Here is a 23,517-nt window from a genome sequence, read left to right as displayed (position 1 = left end):
TAAAAAAAATAAATAATGACTGTCTCATGTAATTACTTCTCATCTCTCTGAGAAACATACTGATAAATTTCACAGAAAGTTATGCTGCTGTCCCGCTGCTAGCTGCCTCAGGAACAATGTGATGCGATTGCGGGTCAGTAAGGTGTGAAAGGAAAAGACCAGGAGCTGGAGTCAAGAATGCAAACGTGTGGACTTGGGCTTCTCTCCTTCCTACTTTTTGACTTATGGTATATTATTTAAATTCCTGGAATCTCAGTTTCCTCATGTACAAAGCAAAATCAATACATGCGTCACCAGGTGGCTGTGACGATTGTGTCACCTACAAAATATAAAGCCCTAGCACACAGCAGGGTCAGAAAGCTGCCCTGTTTCATACTTTCTCTAAATTCTGGTAATAAACTCACTAAGTCATTGTTTCAACAAGTACTTTTCATGCTTCTTATGGATGGCAATCTAATGGCAGTCTAATGTTCTAAATACAAAAATGAGTAAGTTGATATCTTTTTTTATGCTTGTAGAGCCTATAGGTTAGTGAAAGACTTATTGCTATATTCATACACATATAGAAGCATTTACATTAGGCACAATATGACAAGTAAAACTAATAGCTACTATGTGTTTAGTTTTCATTGGGTCAGCTACCAGACCTATACCAGTCATTCTAACAGTGACAACTTTAATGCCATGGAAGTATAGATAAAGTGCTACAGAACTCAAAAGAAAGGAAGTATTGGTGAAAGGAAAGGAAATCATGAAGGAACTTGCCAAGTATTTGCAATATTTAAATCAGGTTTTGAGGGACATACAGGCCTTTCATAACATCAGGTATTTAATAGCTGCAGAAGAGAAGCCTATTCCAAGTGGAGACAACAGCAAGAGCAAACATAAAGATGAGAAAACTAGGCAGTTATGAGAAAAATCCCAGTATCATGGAGAAGCCACTGGACTAGGAAGTGAAGTTGGAAAGCTGAGTTAGAGAAGTGGTAGAGAACACAGAGGACAGGGCCAGCCAAGTAGCTCAGAGGATTAAAGCGCCTGCAAGCAGGTACAGGGGCCAGGGGTTTGAACCCTGGGCCTGCTGTGCTGGCCCCACCCCCTGGGGCACACTGAGATGGCAGTTGAGATTGGGCATAGTGGCATGCACCATAATCCCAGCTCTTGGGAGGCTGTAAACAGGCAGATCACTACGAGTCTGATCTAGTAGTGAGACCCTGAACACCCTGTAGACCCTTCCCTAAAGTAGAAAAAAAAAAAAAAAAAGGAGAATACAGAGGCCATTCTGAAAACTAACAGACTAATATAGGAGTATCTGTGAACTCCTTGGCAATGCTAATTTTTAAGAAGACCTTGGAAATGGGTAGACAAGTCAGAGAGGATTAACTAGGTGCGCAGAGTCTAATTCTGGTCCTGTAAATAAAGGTTAAAAGAGTATATATGTTCAGTGCTACCCCTGTCAGTGGATTGGCAAACGCAAGACATTTGGGCCAGACTGATTACTGAGAGGGAAATAAGATTCTACCAAACATGTGGCTGTCACAAGCTCCCAAGAACATCTGAGTCTTGCCACCCTAAACTGTGGACTGAAAGGAATATTTTGTGTGAAATCCAACAGGCCAAGAAAACATTGTTTCATTGAATTTAAGAATAAAACAGCAAACAAAAGCCAAGATTAGACCCCGGAACAATATAGGAATGTTTTCATGGATCTGGATTTTTCTACGTTGTATATCTTACTAGTAAAATGTCAATCACCAGCAAAGCATCGTTTCTTCAATGCAGGCTTCACCGGCTTCTCTTTTTCCTTCTGTAGCAAATGAAATACATTGGGTATATGCTTAGCTTTCCTCAGCAACTCAAGGAAAGGATTGTTACTCTCCCACTTATTTCCCAAGTTCTTACAAAGATATGGAATACAAAAGATGCTGCATAACTCAGTGAGAGTTTGATTATTTAATTAATTAATTCAAGGTAGAAGACAAAAACATGATAAAGCAGGTTCTATCTTACATGAATCAGTGTGAGACCACATCTTTATCGTTTTCACCTCTCTTTTTATTTTATTTTATTTTGAAGACTTCAAACAAAAGCAAAAACAAGTATCAGGAATAAAGACAAAAACAGAGTAACATACAACAAAAAATATGTTACAGATTTTCAAAACAAGAATAGCAAATTAACAATGGTTGTTATATCACCTCTTTTTCCACCAAACCTGCTGCTCAGGTTAACAGATATAGCTATGTGAGATAGGACAAATAATTGAACGTTTATTTTTAGTAAACCTTAATTTTTTCTTGCCTTTTTACATTTTTATATATATTTTAAAGAGAGTATAATAATAATTGATAAGACATTAGAAATGGTACACATTTAGAAGACCAAGAGAGGGGTATTCAACTGTGATTTTTGCATATGATACATTGCTGACCTCGACGTTGTAGTTAGATTGCAGATATCAGTATTCATAGTTAGTCAAAGTGAAAATTCCAAACATAGACTATACTCATAAGCAAAATAAATCAGACCCATATGTGTAAATATTGTATTGTCTCCCTAGTGTAAGAACCTGAAAGAATAAATAAAACCTGAAAGGTATAATAGATACAGTAAAATGGAAAGAAACTGAACTTAAGGCTTAAACAACAAAGATGAGGGAAAGGAGAAAAGAAGAAGGAAAAATCATGCAAGCATGTATACGGCAAGGCTGAGAGGACTGTACTAATAATTTCCATCAGTTTTTTTTTTTTTAAAAAGCAGTTAATGTTTAGAATTCTCACTTTGATCTTTATCATTTTAAGCTGAATGTTCATCAAGGATCCTAGATGCCTTTCCGGGCAGCTCCTACACATCTGCAGATGCATTCTCCATAAGAAGTCTCTTTCCTTCTCCCAAGTCCTCTATATATCCAAGACAGAACAAAGCACAGCAGAATCCCAGTTCCTATATGGCTATTCATTATATACTCAATTATCTTGTAATCCTGCATTACTGACACTTATATGAACTGGTCTCACCTTATAAATGCATGATACATGACAATATATATCATGCATATGTCTTTTGGATAGATGATAGGTCTACACAGAAGTCTAGTTATACAATATCATTTTTCTCCTATGATGTCAGTCCCTCCAATCAATGCTTTCTTTCTGTCTCTGTCTCTGTCTCTGTCTCTGTCTCTGTCTCTGTCTCTCTCTCTCTCTCTCTCTCTCTCTCTCTCTCTCTCTCTCTCTCTCTGTCTTTGTATCTTATGTATTCCTGTCCCCTCTGTACAGCATCCCAGATACCAAATCTTGGATGTGGGCTTGTAGTCTGTACTCAAATGATTCAGATCAGTTTTCTATCAGCTTTTGAGATTTTAGGGTAACTGAGGTGATCAAGAAAAATGATCAGTCCTGGCTAAGCAGAGTTAAGTAGGTCAAACATAAATCTTCTTCTCTTCATTTGATCACATATTAGAGCAAAGCTCTTCTGACATGCTTACAGAGTCTTTCTGATTTATTTTACAAAAAAAAAATAATAATTCTTCCTCCTTGGTAGCTATGCATCAAGGAGCCAGAAATTGTGTTTATAGCTCTGGCCCAAGAAGAAGAAAAGTCTGTCTTGATACAAGACTATAAAGACACAGATTCTTAAGAATAAAGCCATTTTTACAGTGTTAGGATTTTCATATTTTAAAATTACATGTCTATTTAACAAATACTGTGCAAGGGCTCTTCTGTGAAACCACCCTCAGTCAGCTGGAACCTACCATGCACAATGATGACAGCTGCAGTGGAAGCGATAGGCTCCAATACTGCCCTACTCTCCGGGAAAGAGTATAAATTATTACAAATATTACCTGGAGACGAAAGGGCTAAGATGAAGAAGACTTTGGATAAATTGTGGTCCATGAAACACTGTGCATTACTTCTAATGTTGCACTTGCTGGATGCTTTGTGGAACAGTTTGTTGTGGCTTGATTCTGAACCATCTCCATTTTTAAAACAACAGAACCAGAGAAAGTAGAGTTCAAGGACAACTGAAGTTAGGTGTTTGTGTACTACAACCTTGTACCAGAAAAAAAAAAAAAGGAAGGGAATATAGGGATGGGCTGAGCAAAGAGAAAAAGAGATGAATGAAAGGAATTAAGATGAGTTAAGTACTAGCTTGCGGGATAGCTCAGCAGCATAAGCACCTGCCTGACAAGTGCAAGGTCCTAAATTTGATCCCTGGTACCAAAAAGGAAAAAAAAGAAAAGAAAGAAAAAAGAGAAAAGGGGTGGGCCTGGGATATAGCTCAGCTGCATAAGCACCTGCCTGGCAAGCACAATGTCCTGAGTTCAATCCCTGGTACCAGAAAAAAAAGAAAAAAAGAAAAAAGAAAAGAAAAAGAAAAAGAAAGCCTTCCTTGTCCGTCCCCACCCCAGCAGCGCTAATCCCGTCCTCTGTATTGCCTTCCACTAGACACATAGTTCAGTCACTGTGCTTAGTATACAAAATTGTGTTTGTGTTCAGAAATGGCTTCTCTACTCGAAATATTAGTTCTCTGAAAAGAAGCCAACATCTTATCGATCTTTAAGGAAGCATTTGAAGCAGCAGGGACATTCTTCACTTTGTGGAACTGAAAAAACAGGGAATAAATGTGTAAAATTGCTAAGCTGTGCTTCTTGGAACATAGTTTCGCAAAGCCTGAGAAGCCAAACAAGGTTCAGTCTCCAGCACTGTTAACTTCTTTTGCAATTTCTTTTTCTCCTTTGATTTCAATTGTTTTGTTTTTGATTACCAAATCTACATCTCTGGCCCTGAAATTTTGTCCAAGTTCTAGACTCACATCTTTAACTGCCTGCTGAATGTTTCCATATGAATGGTAGCACAGAAATACCCTAAGCTTTTAATGCATCCAAAGTTCTCCTGCCACGAATTCACTCTGGCTTCTGTGTTGCTTTGGCTCCTTGCTTCATCATCACCTCTGTATGAGAGGTTGAAGTGAAGCAGCTTCACTGCCCATTTTCATCACCTGCCCTATTTATTCAGCTGCCAAGTCCTTCCAGTCTGCCTTCCACTGTCTTTTGCTTAGCTCTTCTCTTTTCAAAGTGTACTGAATTAGTTCAAGCTCTCAATATATTTCTCCTGACCAATGCAATAAACTACTAAGAGACTTCCTGCTTCCAGCCTTTTCAACCCAGCTCCCATTATGCTGCAAATGACTTTCCTAAAACAACAATATATTTATGTCAGTTTCCTGCTCTAAGACATCACTGATGGCTCCCCACTGATGTACTATCTCCTTCTAGCACGCCAAGCTCTTCACAATCTCTCCTTCCCTACACATCCCTCATTTTTACTACTACCCTGTGCGCACATGCTCCAAACTCCTATCTTCCAACCATGTGGACCTGTTACTCAAAACACTTCTACTGCCCTGTCCCCAAGGTGCCTATTCAGGAGTCCTACCTAGCAGATATTCCTCTCTCTTACTTTCTGCACTTCCTCATCATGTCTTGTTCATCCTTTCTAGGCCAGCATAGGTTCTTAACCTATATTTCATAGATTCCCAATAGGCTCAGAGATACAATGAAGGGTATTTGTGAAGTTGAATGGGACAAAAATGGATCCTCATTTTTCTCTAACTTCTAATAGAAATATGCCATTTCCTTCTATTATGAATGTAAACAACAGACAACAGAAATTCTAGAAATACAGGTGATTTTGTCACAAATGGAAACTTTACAGTTCCCACATCCTTGCATTATTACTGATACTCAATATTCCAAAATGATACTTTATTAGACTTACAACTAGAGTATTTATGTAATATCTTATGAAAAAACTATGCTTCATTTATAATGCACAGCAACTGTTTCAATACAATTAATTTCTCTTAAATATAATATTATATATATATACATATATATATATATATATATATATATTATTCTAAGAACAGATGAAAATTCACAATAAAGGTGAAGGATTCCTGTCTAAGTTTCTCTTAAACATTAACCCAGGAAGTTTTCCCAGATCATCAACAGAGTGTAAATGATATCATCAGTGCCCCCTGAGGTACTTTCAGCCTTGCCCTCCTTTGTACTTAGTTATAATTTATTCAGCTTTGAGGATAAGAACGCTTGTTTTATTTTCAAGTCTTCCCCAATGCTGTGTCTACAGTAGGTGATAAATATGAGCTGTGTTAAACACATTCCTTTTCCAAGGATCATGTTAGGTTGATGGAATCAACAAAGTAGACATGGTGATGGTATATTTTAGTGGCTGACACGGACTTGCCAGCTTCACTGCTCTGTCCTTTTGTCTGATTGCTGTATCTCTAACCACTGAGAAAACAATGAATGGGCAAAGACAGAAAAGGTAACTAGAAATCTTTGGCAGTCCAGCAGCAATGAGTCACATGCAAAGATTTGTTACAGCTTTATCAGGCAAATAACAAATAATAAATAAATTGCATGAGCTGGACTTGAACACTCACATGATAACAATAATACATTTAGAATATTGACCATTCAAAAACCATTCAGGGAAGTAGTTTGTGAAACAATGATTTTTGTGGTGACTTGCTATTGCATAGTATAAGGTCTTTATACAAGGATACAAACTAGTTCCTCTGAGTGAAGGTATTTTATATTCAGATACCCAGATCACTGAATATGGAAAGTAAGGAAATAATGTAGCCCAGCACAAAAATGGACACTCATCTCTGAACAATTAACTGAGATTCATAAAAGTCAACAGCACATGGGTGCAGTGCGCGGAGAAGGAGCAGGAACAAGACTCCGAGTACAGAGATGGGTGACTGCGCCCTGAAGGTGCTGTCTTCTTAAAAGTATAATTTTTAAATTATACCTTGCAACATCTTTATTTCTTCTGTTTTAGCTCATTTTGCCCAAGAATTTGTTCCTTGAATCTTAAGGGATAGAGAGGGGGAAAAGCAAAAAGTCAACACCAAACAAACACACTCATGGGCTCATGCTGCAAGGCTTGAGAGGAAATGAAGTCACAAATAATAAAGAAGCAGAAAGGAAAATGCTGCCAACGATTTCAGTCTAATAAAATAACAAATACTACAAATACATGCTCACTGAAATAATCCAGAACTTAACCATTCTCTTTTTTTTTCCAGTGTAGCACCTAAGGCATAACAAATGGCCCCAAACGGATTCACTAGGAATATCTATTTGCATGCTAATTTTTGGAAAATTCATGTGCAAGATTCCTGCTTTCTCTTCTAGTTTGAGCTATTCTAATGTTCTCTGACTCACTCTTGCTTCTTTTAATGACAAGCAAGAAAACTACTACAGATAATGTTCCCTAGCTTTCAATATTTTAGCAGTTAATATTTCACCTTAATTCTCACATGAATACCATGAGGAAGATAAGACAGGTTTTATCCAAAATATATAAAGTAAAAGACCAAAGCACGCAGAAGTTAAATAATGCACCCAAGTTCTCAATACCTATGAATAATATAGCAACAGCGTGCATTCAGATTCAGAGGCATGAGTCCAATTCAGTTCTCTATGTTCCTATTCCACCCAGATAAGAATTAAAGATCAAATATCTCCTTTCAGATAATTTCTGAATCTAATTTCACCTCTTTGCCAAACATTTTGGTTAAGGGAATTATTTACTACAGGTATGTAATAGGCACCTGATGATTTTTATTCATTTTTTTATTTAACAAATACTTCCTGAGCACTTCACATTTGCCAATATAGAAAATGTCCAGTAGGCCTCTTTCAGTTCTGGAGAAAGCACTTGGGAATATCACACTGACCCATGTCCCAGGAAATGTTGAGCAACTGTCAACTGTGAGGACAACTCTGAGTGGAAAAGGCTCTGCAGCAGGTCTTGATCATGGTACAAGCGGTCCTGACACTTGGGGCATGAAACATGACTGGTCCTATGGCTTCAGGGGCATCGGTGACAGAAAAAGACACTGCAGCTTATGACAACCCTCAATATGGGAATCACAGCAAGGAATCCTCAGTGCTAGAGCAAAGGCACATCAGTGGTGGAAAATTAGACCCCTTTCAAAATGCACAGCTCTTGGCATGCTACTTACTGGGCCCTGATAGAAATGGAGGCCACAGGGCAGCACATAGATGCTGTGAGGAACAGTGGGAACTGTGGTTCATCCTATTAACCTTTGTCTTGAAAGTTTTCCTCCAGATAATTCAGAGTAAGATGTGGGAGGAGAAAATGTACAATTCTGTGATTAAAATTATTTCCCACTGGAAAAAAAAAAGAAAGAAACTTTTCCTCCAGATAAAAAGCACACCCCCTCCCAAAAAAAAAGCACACCAAAACACTGAAGGAGATGTTTACAGAACTTTCGCAGGGCAAGTGAGTCTGAGCAGCAGATGCAGTGTGGGGTTGGCTAACAATCTCTGTGTGCTCCTGGGTGACCCCTGCACAACAGGCCTGACACACTCATTCCCAGCAGCTGCAGGGCAGTTTCACAGCTGATTGTTCCTCCAGATAAGGCTAAGGAAAGCCACCTCTCCTAAAGTCATGCTCTGTTCACAGAACACTTTGTACACAATGATTGCTCAACCAAGGAAGGGTAAAAGGCTCATTGCCCTTAGTCTAGGGCCATTTTAGCTCCCAAGCTCCTCAGGTCTCAGAGATGACAATGCAGCTCATATACTCCTTCTACTCTGTCTTTATTCTTCAGGTGTTGATTCAGTCCCCAGTAAATTTTCTGCACACTAATTTCACAATTGTCTTCTGCTCAAGCAATCTGACCTATAAGAGTTGTACTTAGGGTGGGCAATTAAACCATGAATTCAGATTTCTTAGTTGTATCTTTCAGTGTATGATTTTGTGTAATTCAGTTTAATCATTTAATATAATTCATGGGTGTACAGTGCATGGTATATTTGAGAAATTCCATTCCACTCTGAAAAAGTTAATACAATAGGTAGCCCCAACCATCATATAGTTTAGAGCCTAAGGAAGAAAACAGACAGTAAACAAATAATGACATAAATGATTATTTGAGTAACAATTGTGATGTGTTTTGAAGGAAAGAATTAAGGTATCATGCAAAAATAAAACAGAAAGTCCTACTGTGTCACAGAAGTTTGAGATTAGAGATACAAAGTACTGAATGAGAATTAGAAAAATAAAAGAGGTGATAGATAGATACCATACTTGAAAATCCTAATATGAGAAGAGGCTTAGTATGTTCATGAACTAAAAAGGCCACATAGCGAAAGCAGAGCGGTTAACAGGAGATCGGGAAATGAGCCGGATCCCACAGGGCCTTGTGCACCAGTAAAATGATTCCAAACTTTATCCTAGGTACAATAAGAAACCACTTCATGGTTTTAGACAGAGTAAGGACATGGCCAGGTTTCCTCATACTTCATAGTAACAGTATAACCTGCCTACTTACTGTGACAAGTACCAAGAAAACCCAGTAAAGCAATGAATGTGATCAGATGAAGTAGAAACAGCAAATAAACATAGGAAAGAATGCTCATTTGAGAAATGTAAATTAATATAATGCTGAGATTGCATCTCATCCCAGAATGAATGACTGTTATCAAGAAGTCGCCATTAGCAAATGCTGGCAAGGATGTGGGGAGAAAGGAACCCTTCTCCACTGTTGGTGGGAGTGCAGACTGGTGCAACCACTGTGGAAATGTGTGGTTCCTTCACTGTGAGAAAATGAAAGAGGAAACAAGAAACAAAAATGTATAATAGATATTGGGAATGGCAAGAAAATGAGAAGGGGGATAGAAGGGAAAAAACCAAAGCTTTTGTAAATAAAGAGGGGAAAAGGAGCTAAAAGGAGAGGAAGGAAATGGGGGAAAAAGGAGCAAGATATACTCTGTACAAATCCCCTATGATGAAATTTATCACTATGCAAATCTAAAATGTACCAATAAAATAAAAAGAAAAAAGATAATGAATGTAAACGTACTTTATAAAATATGAAGTGTACTACCACAGAAGGCACCGCTATCACCAACTGTGTCCAAGTGGATTACACTGTTCATTTCACCACCAAAGCAAAATCATAAGTGTAAGATTCATCTCCTGATAAATAAATAAATAAACAAAACAAAATTCTTAAAATATATTCACTACATCCCAAAGCAATTGCAATTCCTCTCATTTCAAAGCCAGATACCCAAAGCTGGTGAAAATACTGAATAAAATCATCTAAATGCTTGAGTCACATCATTGTATGTAACATTTTATGTACAACATCACATCTTTGTATATAATTCTTTAAGTACAATGTCATGTACAATGTCATATCACTCATAATTTGGCAGAAAAAGTAGAAAGGCATATTTACACCAAGTCAGTTCATCTTCTGCATACAGATTGCCATTTCTATGAAGATTCCATTACTTTTCTTATAATTGAGAAACAGGAACTTCTATAATACATTCAAACACTTAAAAAAATGTAAATACTATGGAAAAATTGGAATTCGACAGCCTACAGCCTATGGATTAAAGAAACATGGAGCCATTTAAAATAATAGTATCAATTCTTCGCAGCACATACTGTGATTGCATTCCTTATATTATCTCATTGATTCTTCACATCCCTCCTAGCCCAAATTTATAAAGAATGAAATGCCAAAGAAAGAGAAATAAAGTAATTTATCAGGTGACACAGTTAATAAGGAGCAAAGTCACTGCTGATTCATGGTCAATAAAACAAGGGACCATGGCGTTACTTACACTTACTTGCATGCCGCTATTATTCACTATCAAAAAAAAAATTCTAGTGACCCTTCCTAATTGCACATAGTTTAGTCTGAATACATTTGTCTGTTTTTTATCATTCACACAATGATCATCTGTGAAAAGAAATCTCACTTTCAAGTCTCATCAACTCATTATACAGAATAAGTATAAGGTAGAAGTCATTCACAGACACCCTTATCTCTCTCAATTTACTTGTATGTAATTGGTAAACAGAAGAAAGTTCTTAAAGCTAAAATGTTTAAGTCTTTTTCCTAAAGACAGAAAATTAATGTTTATAAATTAATGTTCATGCATGTGACAAATGCTTTATATACTCTATCTCATTCCATTCTCAAACAGAAGTAGATATTTAGGGGCTGGCAAGATAGCTCAGTGAGGTCAATTAAGACTCAGGACATATGAGAACTTGTACTGTAACGTCATGTAACTCGGTAGTGTCCCAAATTTTCTGATCAAGGAGATTATGGGGCCAAAGAGGAAAGTGACTGATGATGTAGAGTGTGCCTGAGGAGAGTCACATGGAGAGAAAACATTCTCTCAGGCTTTCACAGAGAGCACATTGGCCAAGCAATGGCCGTGACTCATCCACATAGCTGACACTGACAAAGGTTCTATAATCTGAGGTACAGGATCTCAGCATAAATCCTGAGGGAATTTCACTGACCTTATCAGACTCAAAGCTACAACTCTTGTTGCATAGGTCCTGCTTTACCTTGGTCTTAACCATTCAGCAGAAAAGTATAAAAACAAAATATAAGAAGTAAAGCCAGGCTGTTATGTTGAGCTGTAGGGGACTCAGGTAAACAATTTCCGACTTTGCAAGTGAAACGGAAGACCCAATACTATTATGGACTACTGGACTCTTTTAGAATATTTTGCTGAGTTTACACACCTATAATATTCAAATAATGGAACTTAACAAAAAAACGGGATACAGATGAATGTCCATTTTGTATCTGTATATTCGAAATGGTTAGGATAGATATATAGTTACATTCTCTTAATGAATAGAGGGATTTGTTCTAATGGTGTTTGTAAATAGGATATCATGTCCGCATCTTATACAGCAATTAACCACTGGGAGGAATGTATACAATGTGTTAATTATTGAAACTGTCCTACCAATTTCATTTGAAACTGTCTCATTGCTATTTGTTTATCAATAAAATTATGGAAAGAAAACAAGATAGCTCAGTTGTCTAAAGCACCTGCTTAGGCAAGCTTAGTGGAAAAGATGAGCATGGTGAGGGACACCTGTAACTACAGCTATGTTTTTGGTTGGTTTTTTTGTTTTGTTTTGTTTTTCTGGTACTGGGGATTGAACTCAGGACCTTGGGCTTGCCAGGCAGGCACTTATGCCCATGAGCTACTTCCCCAGCTTAGGCAAGCTTAGGCAAATGCAGGAACTGAGGTTTGATCCCCCACACCACATGACCTGAAGCCTCGCCCCCAGGGCAGGTGGAGCCAACCACCCCCCCAAAAAAAAGTAGCTATTAGTACCCTAATACTGCAGGTGATGAAACTGAAGCCCAAGTCCAAAGTCACACTGTAAGAGGTAGGTCTACCATTCTAACTTGTGTCTGTTTCCACAGCCCATCCTCTATCTAGGATACCCTGCCTAAGCCAAAAAGGAGGCATGGAGAAACAGAAAAACGCAGCTGGATTATACATGGCCACCACCGAGATTGCTAAAACCAGTGCAGTGGGCAGCACAGCCAACAGTCAATAATACAATTTGAGATGAACGAAGTGATAGTTATCTTCCACAGTGTTTCTTTCTTAGGCCTTCAAAGTACATTTCAAGATCCTGAAAATTTGGGTTAAAGAGGATTCATAAAAGCAGTAAAAGCATGTCTAGTTGTCTTTACTCCCTTTTTTTCCCCATAATTTTATTGATAAACAAATAGCAATGAGACAGTTTCAAATCAAATTGGTAGGACAGTTTCAATAATTAACACATTGCATACATTCCTCCCAGTGGTTAATTGCTGTACAAGATGTGGACATGATATCCTATCTACAAACACCATTAGAACAAATCACTCTATTCTTTAAGAGAATGTAACTATATATCTATCCTAACCACTTTGAATACACAGATACAAATGGACATTCATCGGTATCCCCCTTTTTTGTTAAGTTCCATTATTTGAATATTATAGGTGTGTAAACTCAGCAAAATATTCTAAAAGAGTCCAGTAGCCCATAATAGTATTGCCTCTTAAAAAAAAATAAAATAAAAATAAAATAAATAGTATTGGGTCTTCCGCTTGACTGGCAATGTCAGAAATTGTCGACCTGAGTCCCCTACAGCTCAACATAACAGCATGGCTTCCTTGAATGAGCAATACAGGAAAGAAATAGATCGCATGAAGCAGAGTCAAAGAGATATAGAAGAAATTAAAATCTCAATCACAAGCTTGCAAAACCGTTTAAGTGAATGTGAAGACAGAGTTTCAGATCTTGAAGATGCTGGTGCAGCTAGTGAAAAGGTAAGAAAGGATCTCTTAGAAACAACGAGGATACAAGAAAGAATAATCCATCACCTGCAAGATTATGCAAAGATGAACAATGTGAGACTAATAGGCATCAATGAGAAAGAAGGAGTTAATACAAATGACATTAAAAAAAATTTGGGCAGAAGTAATAGCAGAAAACTTCCCAAATATGAGGAAACAATCTGACATTCAGGTAACCGAAGCATACAGAACGCCAAGGAACCTCAACCCAATGAAAAACACACCGAGACATATAATAGTCAAGATCCCAGAAATTCAGCACAAGAATAATCTACTGAAAGCTGCTAGAGAAAAAAAGCAGATCACATTCGAATAAAAACCCATCAGAATTACGGCCGACTTCTCTTCACAAACCATGCAGGCAAGAAGAGCATGGAGCAGAGTACTTCAGGTCCTCTATGAAAACAAATTCCAGCCCAGACTACTATACCCTGCAAAACTCTCTTTCAAGTTTGATGGAGAAGTGAAATACTTCCGTGACAAAGAACAGCTAAAGAATTTTGTGATGACAAAGCCAACCCTACGCAGGCTACTGAAAGATGTTCTAGAGAGGAACCAAAATGATCAGAACTCCATGAATGAGATCGGAAGCAACCAACTAAATAGGGTAAGCCATTAAACACAGGAGAAAAAGGAGTAAATGACAACCGGTAAATAACATGTCAATCATAAGTCAATACATCTCAATTCTAACCATCAATGTAAATGGACTCAACTCACCAATTAAGAGAAATAGACTGGCACAGTGGATTAGGAAACAAAATCCAACAATATGCTGTTTACTCCCTTTTGTAAATGATCTGAATCAATATGTTCTTTCAAAATAGGGGGCATATCCTTGTGTTAGTTGATACATTGTGTCAATTTGACTGAATCAGCTCAGACAACTCTCAACATGAGGGCCTAGCCCTACAGGTGGGCAGGGCCCAGAAATTGAGAAAGACTGGTCTTCACAGTCATCCTAGAAGGAAGAGAGAGGCTTGACAGGCGCCCCAGCTGCTGCTCCTCCCCTGCTCTGCATTGTTTTCTGCTGCATGAACTACTGTTGTCTGCCTGGGAGCCAGCTGAATATGGACTGAACCCTCAGTAACTGTGAGCTAAATAAACCTTTCCTTCCTTCACTTTGACTGCTGGGTATATGTCCCAGCAAGAAGTAAAAAAGTAACTAAGACAATCCCCATTTTATGGGATTTTAGGACATCACTGTCACAGGCCACTTTTACCCTATTACATTTTTGCAAACACAAGCTTTGCATAATAAAAGAGTTTGTTGTCTCTGTAATCATTTTTTCAATGCTAAATACCAGTGGATTTACATTATACATGTGGAGATGTCCCACCACATCTGCTATTCTGTTTAAGAGAAGCCCATCCCACCCCACCTCCACATATGCCATATTTCCTACAGACAAGAATCAAGTTTTATCCATCTCAGGATCTGCAGTATCTGCTACAGCATATGATACAGAGTACATGCTACATTCCAAGAATCTGTTAAAAAAAATTTTTAATTCATTCAGACAAGTGGTTGAGCATGGTCGAGCAGTATTTTATTACTCTAAACTTTAAAGAATCTTAATACAGTTTTTAACCTGTATTAGCTTTTATAAGATCGCTTCTCGGCCTTTTGGCTAAGATCAAATGTAGCTTTTATAAGCTAATTTACAATTTAAAATCTTTCTTGTAATTATTTGCAGACAGGTAATCTATCGCTTTTGTGTACAAGTAGGAAAATAGATTAAAAAAAAATAGCTCATACTTTCCAGGGTCATCTACTTTGCTGATTCCGTAACAGAGATATCAATTAAAAAGTCTGACTGGTATGTAGGAATGTATACAATCCCAGCATGTGCTTGTGCTAGCAGAATCCTAGCTGACACGAATACTTCAGCACCTCAGTAGTTTCCATCGGGTGTTCGGTGTGTGTCTTGTCAAAGTGCTACCACACCTTTCGGCCCACACTGGCTTATTCTGTCCAAGTATGGAAACAACTGCTGCATGATTTCCATCACTGTCCTGTGATCATATTCTCAGCAAGTCATTCCGGCACCCAAGTGGCATGTTGTCCTACGGCACCTATCTCAGCAGTATGCAATTCACCTTTTTAGTGACTGCACAATACTACAAATGTATCATAGAAGAAGCCACCAAACTATTGTGAAAACAAGAGGGAACTTTTCAGGAGACAGTCACTGCAAAAGTCAATTCTTACATGAATTCAAACAAAACAAAAAGTAATTATGGCCATGAGGACACTGTATTTTAAAGATACACAGGTAGTACAGCTTTACAAAATAAAAATCCTATGTTACTATTAACCCCACATGTGAATGTGCCTCAAATCAATTAACAAATGATCGAGTAAGCAGGTGCTATCAAGTTGTTGCTTTTATGTTACTAGCATAGGACATGGACAGTCTTAAAATATAAATGATGCTTAGATCATAATTCTATTGAACATAGACTAGCATCAAAATAATAGATAGAAAAGCCCAAGAATGAAACCTACTGTGGTCCACAGCCTACTCAGCAGCTAACAGGTATTTATCTCAGTCACTCTGTTATGTGCACGATACGTAGTACATATGGGTATAAGGTATTATTTCTAATAATAAATGTACAACTTGAAGATTTGCTGAAAAGTGATTGAAGGGCTCTGTTTTAAAAGTTTAGCACAAAATACTTTTAAAAGACCAGAGAACTTCCGGCCACACAGGAGCACTTATTGAAACATGCATTTTTAACACCGGGGCAGAGCAGACAGCTTCGATTAGGAAAGCTAGAGGATATTTCATTTGATTGCTCTAAAAGATGAAAAGCCAAGAAAGAAAAAGGATGAAACAATTTCAGATGCTTTCAATGCATTTATCAAATCAGAATGAACTTCTTTTGACGTTGGATATAATAAGTCAAAAGGCATTCACTAAACCAAAAGGCAAGAACTTCTTTTCCACTGTGACTAATTCAACTTAATGAAATTATTTTTTTAAAAAAACCACACATATAAGATATGAGAAGAAAATGGAAGATGATAGAAAGGCAAGCAACAGCTAGTGTATTTATGAGAAGACAGTAGCCACAATTTTGAACCGATTAATGTTAGAGTTTCTGCCTGACCTTGAATCTGACAAAACTCAATATAAAGGCCAAGCTTATAAAAGGACTTCAATTATAAGAGGTTATCTAAAGAGCTCTTAAGCTGGTTTTCAAGATGAAATACTAACTGAAGTTTGTATTTATTTCATAAACAGCCATGTTAACCTTGCTATTTACACTGCCAATGACATCTTCCCAAGACTATAGAATCCCACTGCTATAAATCTTTACTAGATAAGCAGCTCATTCCTTGTTTGTCAGTGTGGTAGGAAGTTGCACCAGGAAAATAATACAGAAATGAATCAAATGCAATACTGTATATTACAAAAACTAAACATATTATAGTATGTGCCAGATACTTTGTAATAATTCTTTATCCATTAGAAACAAAACTGGCACCACAATCATGAACACTTACACCGGTGTGAATGATCTTAAGCTCCAATAAAGGATAATATGGTATTAATAATCTCTTGCGTGTGCTAATTGTCTTATAAGGCGTGAGCTTCTTTGCCAATGCTCTACCAGTTGTTCTTGTACTGTGAGACAGGGCATTCGTGACCTATGCAGGTGACCTGACCGGCCCAAGGTCATATGGCTATTAAAAGGAAAACTTGGAACTCAAATAGTGATTTTTTTCCTGGACAATTGAAAATTTTTCTGAAGCTATCACTCTTCTCTAGGAAGATAAAATACGCAAAAAGGATATAATGTCAAGACTCACAAGATTTTAGTTGCTCTAGTATAGATAAACAAAAAGCCACATTCTTTTCATCACATAATATTTCTTCAAATGATCTCTGACAGATTTAAAATTTTCATCAAGCCATGTTACAGAAAATTTCTTATGTTTCCCTATAAAGCACAATCAAGGCCAGTATTAAGGTGCTAACTGAAGCCACTAAAACATGACACCGTTAAAATACAATAAATAAGGGCCACGGAAATAGCTCAGTAGAATAAGTGCTTGCCTGGCAAGTGCAAGTGCGTGAGTTCAATCCCCGGTTCCACAAAAAAATAAAAATAAAATAAATATTTTCTCTTATTTTAAAATATATCAATCTACATTCAATCACTGAATTTTTTAAAAAAATACAGAGCCCAATACTTTCAAGGGTAGGCCCAGTGAATGTTATACTAAATGTTTGCCTCATAACAAATTCACCTACACTTTGTTATTTATTAAATTAGAATCTAGAGTTTAGTCAGGGAAAAACTGCCTAATCTCCAAGAATCTCCTCTGAGAAAAATATTAACGATAGCAAAAAAAGAAAGATACACACTTTGAAGAAGAAAGTCAGCAGATACGACCTTAAACAAGAGATAACATCACCAGGAGTGAGACATAAGAGTACTATCAACCCTTTGAAATGACGTACTGCATATGGCAAAATATCTATCACTCCTGTAGCATTCTTATCCAAAATGCATAATCTCATTCCACCCATGAGAAGACATCTGATAAACTCACATTGAGGAAAATGTTATAAAATAACATTCTCTTTAGAAGTACCAAGGGCATGGAGCACAAAAAAAGGTTGCGCAACAGTTGCAGGATGAACAAGACAAAAGAAATAATAGCTAAATAGAACACTTCGGAATCCCGAATTGCATCTTTGAACAGAAAAGGAAAAGAAGCAGAAAAAGAGCTAAGATCTGAATAATGTCTATCATTTAGTTAATAGCACTGTATCAAGGTTAATTTCCTGCTTTTATTGATTGCATTATTGTTACGGAAGACTAATACATTAGAAGAAGTTAAGTAAAAAGCATATAGGTATTCTATACACTACTATAAATTTTTTCTTAGTCTAAAATTAATTCAAGATAAAAACAAAACAACAAAGACGCATTGCTGAAAAGAAATCTGGTTGCAAATCAGTATGAAAAAGGAAAAGGAAGTAAAGAGAAGAAAACAAATCATAACCAAGGGCCAGCCAGATAGCTCAGCGGATTAAAGCTCCTGCTTAGGCAGAAGGCAGTGGTCGGGGTTTGATCCCTGGCGTGCAGTGCCGGCCCCACCCCCGGGGCACACTGCCACAGCTACTGAGACTGGGCGTGGTGAGCCCAGCACTTGGGAGGCTGAACACAGGCGGATCACTTTGAGGCAGATCTGTGTAGTGAGACCCTGGAGGCCCTCTACTAAATACAGGGAAAAAAAGAAAAAGGAACCAATGGCCAGTGATAAGCATATACAATGACGGTTCCAGCTCAGAAGCCTATCAAAGAAATGCAGATTAAAACCCTGAGATACTCTTGTCCTTGGATTGGCACATTTGTTTTCCACAGATTGTTCAGTAGGTAAGAAAATGGGAAGAAAAGCACCCAAAACTGTGGCTGAAGGGACTGTAAGCTGATATTGGTAAATTGGTAAGTTCATCTTTGAGGGAAGTTTTTAAAGTTTAATCGAGTGTATCCTTAGACCAACATTTCTACCTCCAAGAATTTATTTTGAAAAGCGAGTATGGGGGCCGGAGAGATGGCTCAGTAGAATAAGCACTTCTCTGGCAAGTGCAAGGGTCTGAGTTCAATCCCCGGTTCCACAAAAAAAAGGAAAGAAAAGTGAGTATGCCAGGAACACAAAGAATGTTTATTACAGCGCTAATATGATCATGAAATATTCTCAAACAACTTAAATGTTCATTACAGAAGATTATAGTATAAATAATAGTATTTAATAGTATTCATAAATCAATATAGCTGATTATGTGAAAATGAAATATTTTCCATAAAGACCACTCGTGGGAAATATTAATTATTTTACCAGTTATAGTATAAAACATGTATAGTTATGTATAAATATAAAAAAGTAGCAGAAATATATATTTGTACTGTATTTTTCAGGCTTTTTTTCTACATATTGTCATTTTCTTCTTTTCTTACTTGTATCTTCTACATTGCCTACAGTTAACATGTCATACTTTTGAAATATAATCCCTTTAATTTAGGCCTTATGCAAATTTCGTTTGTTTTCCAGAGACTTCCGATTGTGTGAAGGACTGGCTTCGTGCTGGGAAGGGGTGGAAAACCGTCCACGGGCTCTGGCTGCACTTTCGGGAATCGACGCTAGGTGGTACACTGCCTCTCCTGAGAACTGCGAGGCCTCTACAGAAGCTGAGCACGGTTAATGTTGGAACACAACAACCCAGGCCCACGTCTCTTCTTCCATATAAAAATGTTTTTACCTTAGCCCATATCACGAAAAAGTTAATACCCAATTGTTGCACTGTCTTACAATAGATATTCGAGAAATATCTGCTGGGTAAATAAGACATAATTAAATATAGAGACGGCAGAAGCATGAAAAATTGAACAGCCTTGCATCATCTCCTCATCTTTCTACACAAAGTTAAACTGGTTCCGTGATGGCCCTTAATATGATACTCTGCATTGTGAATCTACAAAAACAGGCACAGGTCAGCATTTCCCAGCTGTATTTGATTCTCCCTTTTTTAAAATAAGGCATCTTTGAATGAATGACATCTTATGAAGTGTGATTTGGGAAATCCTGTCCTCGACATCCGTCCATCTTATTTAATGTATTCAGCCTCGAGTTAACCCAGCTGGACTTCGGAGGCACCATTTTTTTTTTTTTTTTTTTCATATTCCTGAGGAATATCAAGTCCCAAATTGGCACTTGCTATTATGTTGCCAGTCAGGAGCTGAAATCTGTCAACAACTGCTCTGCACTGAAAGCACTTCTTTAAAGGTTGCTAGTCTTATCGCAGGTGTTAAGGAGATCCCTTCCCTATTCGCTTTAACTCCAGTTTGAACTAAACTCAGTACAAAGGTAAGAACATGCATCCTCTCCAGCCTGCAGTTCACGGGAGATAAGAGAATCTCATTTCCCTGGAGTGTCTATTAAATACAGCTGAATGAATTAATTCACTACTCATCGAGGCAAACTTTGAAAGTGTACGTATCATTTAAAGAACGGAAGAAAGCCAACAAGAAAGACAACTGTCCTTTATGATACATGACAGTCTTATAGCTACTCAAAAATGGTCGGAAAGTATCATAGTCTATGTACCTGTTTTTCTTTTCCACTGGACTATGAACTTAGGAAAAGAAGATAAGTATGGTTCATCTCAGTCCACTGCTAGTTAGCATGATATCTGGACTACTATAGGCATTAGTAAGTGTTTGAAGAATAAATAATAAATAAATGAATGGAGTAATATGTTGTTAGTAAATTCTAGGAGGAATGCCTTAGTTGTAGTTTATGAAAGTTCAGAACTCTTTCATTGTGTCACTGTTAAATGACATTCTCACTGAGTCAAAAAGTGTTTCTTAAATGCATACTGTATTTCAAGCACTGTGCTAAAGGTACAAACATAAATATAAAATAACTGTGTCTTCAAGAAGTATAGTGTGTGGATAAAAATAATTTACTTAATTCTTCCAAATACTTTCACACTTCACATTTGTAATAATTCAGTGAGATTAGTATCTTACCGATCTATCTTCTAAAGTTTTAAAAAGTAGTATGTAGACCTCCAAAAAATAAAATAAAATAAAACCTTGTGAAATATGTGCAAAAGACTGGGCGTGGTGGCACACACCTGTAATCCCAGCTCTTGGGAGGCTGTAAACAGGCAGATTACTATGAGTCTGGTCTAGTAGTGAGACCCTGAACACCCTGTAGACCCTTCCCTAAAATAAAAAAATAAAAATAAAAAAATATGTGCAACATAAGAAACATCATGACATCACAAGTTCCTGTGTGGACATCACCCGACTTATAAACAATAACATTTAGACCCTTTGGGGCCCTTTTCTTTTCTCCAAAGAGAAAATGCTAGCCTGAGTTTTGTTTTCTTCCTTCCCTCATTTAACCATGCGTATTGCTAAACAATGTTACGTAATTTTGCATGGCTTCTGTACTTTGCTCAACTAGAAACTATTTTCACTCAACAGTATATTTCTTCCTGGTATGTATAGTCTTAATCCACATGAATTTGATTCTTATATGTGATATAAGGAGACATTTGCTTATTTTTATAGTCAGATAGCCATTTATGGCAGTACCATTCATTGGAAAATTCAACTTTTCCTCAACAATTTTCAGTATCATATCAATAATAATAATAATAATAATAATCCCTTTTTTTTTCCTTTTTTTTACAGAACCAGGGATTGAACTCAGGCCCTTGTGCTTGCCAGGCAAGTGCTTATTCTACTGAGCCATCTCCCCGGCCCCATAATTCCCTTTTCTGTATTTATCTGTTGTTAGGTTCTCTTTTTTACCTTGAAAGATCAATTTTTAAAGCCTTCCGCGTGGCCCTGGGATATAATTCGGTGGTACAGCACCTGCCTAGCATGTGCAAGGCCTGGAGTTCGATTTCGAGTACCAAAAAAAAGCCCTTCTACCTCATCCCAGTCCATCCAAATAAATATGATAAAATCTAAACTTCCAATAAGGAAGCCCTATTCTACATTACTCTTAGGAATGTCTTCTTCCTTAATCATGTCCTCTTGTTTATAGATTTTAAAAGGAGTTTGTCCTATTTCCTTTTTTACATATAATTGAATTGAATCTCAGAATGGCTCCTGTTTAATTGTGACAAAAGCAAGCCTTCTAACCCCAAAGCCAGAGCTGTTCCTGTGTAGCTCTCAGCATTGCAGATAATGGCTCTTCTTTAATGTCTCCATCAGAAGATACACATAGGAGGCGCCTGCAAAAAGTATAAAGGAGCTAACTCCTGAGATCACTCAGTGTTAAGTGTTTCCATGGGCAGGCTGCTGAGGTCCTTTCATGCATAATTATAGCAAAATTGCTAGCTACTGTTACGGTTGATACACTGTGTCAACTTGGTAGTCTAGAAGCTTAACTAAGTAACTCAGGGGCCCTGTCTACACCCCAGTGGAGAGAGGACAGGCCCTGACTTCTCTAGGATGTTATTCATTGTGTCAAATTGAGAAGTTTAGAAGTTTAACTGACTCAGCAGGGGCCAGGGTCCTCACCGTGTAAACATCCTCATCCTGTGCAGGAGGAGGGCAGGAGATGGTGTGCGCTCTAGTGCACCGCCCTAGGGCGTGGTGGCCTGCTTCCTTAGGAGGGAGAAAGGGAGGTTGCTCTTCCTTCCCCCTTGGTGCTCTGCTTGTATCACTGTTTTCTGCGCCTGTTGCCCCTAGGCCACTCCACCCTGCCTTGGAGCCAGGTGATTCTGGACTGAAACCTCCACGAAATGTGAGCCAAACAGACCTTTCCTCCTTTAACGTTGGGTGTCAGGTATTTTGCCTCAGCAGTGAGAGAAAAGTAGCTGAGACAGCTTTTTCTTTAACATCCAGGTACTCACTTGTTATTCCTCACTGACAAAACCTTCACTTTGCTGAAAGGAAGGCAAAGTCGCCCAACTAATAAATACTAAATTTCCTCCCTTATAGGTGGAGGTATCGATGTTGTCAGTACATGTTTGGAGGCAGGAACAGGGAAGATTCCCTCAAGAGGAGGGGACAACCTCAGCTGGCCTGCCTTGTGTCCTTTGTTCATTGTCCTTCACACCTCCTGAAATGCCAGCACTGTGGCAACTGCCCCAGCAGCCTGACGTACCTGACCACAGGGCAAGGCCCAGAGGAAGCCCAGAGCTCTTAGACGCATCACATACTTGAGCCTCTGCACCGCCTCAGACTCCTCTAGTGCTCTCGTTTCATGGAACAAAAGTCAACTGCCTGACTCAAGCTACTGTGATTAGGAGCTTTTGTGACACACAATCAAATTTAATTTCTACTTGATAAAAAAGCAATCACACCAGACATGGGCTCTAAAATTGTGTGCTTAGTCATCTCTTCCACTGAACATGCAGTCAGGAGGTCAAAGGTCTTCCACACAGTAGGCAAACTGTGGGCTCCACCTACAGGTGCTGTGCACTGACATTCTTACTGAAGTAGACTGCCCGCTGCAAGACGGTACGCCCTGTGTGAACTGCCACTCTTACTCTTCAGTTTCCCTCATGCTGGTTTTGGTGACTATGAGTCTGCTTTAATAAGTACGTACCAACACTTTCAAGTGCTTTTCAAAAGATTCATCAACTGTTAAAGACAGGCAGCAGGGAAGACAGCACTGAGCCACCCACGACCCCCTCAAGGCCTGCAAACACAATCTTTCGCCACTTACAGACACAGAGCTCTGGTAGAGGCCTAAGGCGACAAGGATTCGGAGGGTAACCCATAGCC

At 38.1% G+C, this 23,517-nt stretch overlaps 1 pseudogene; it reads left to right on the top strand.

The window, feature by feature from the left end:
* Positions 1-7,886: 7,886 nt before the first annotated feature.
* The window catches only part of LOC101573902, a 50,616-nt pseudogene continuing 34,985 nt past the window's right edge, over positions 7,887-23,517 (top strand).

Source organism: Octodon degus, unplaced genomic scaffold (assembly GCF_000260255.1).
Source record: "Octodon degus isolate 3935 unplaced genomic scaffold, OctDeg1.0 scaffold00109, whole genome shotgun sequence".
In the NCBI taxonomy this organism is placed as follows: Eukaryota; Metazoa; Chordata; class Mammalia; order Rodentia; family Octodontidae; genus Octodon; species Octodon degus.
Note: the sequence above shows the minus strand (reverse complement) of the source record. Positions and strands in the feature narration are given on the sequence as shown.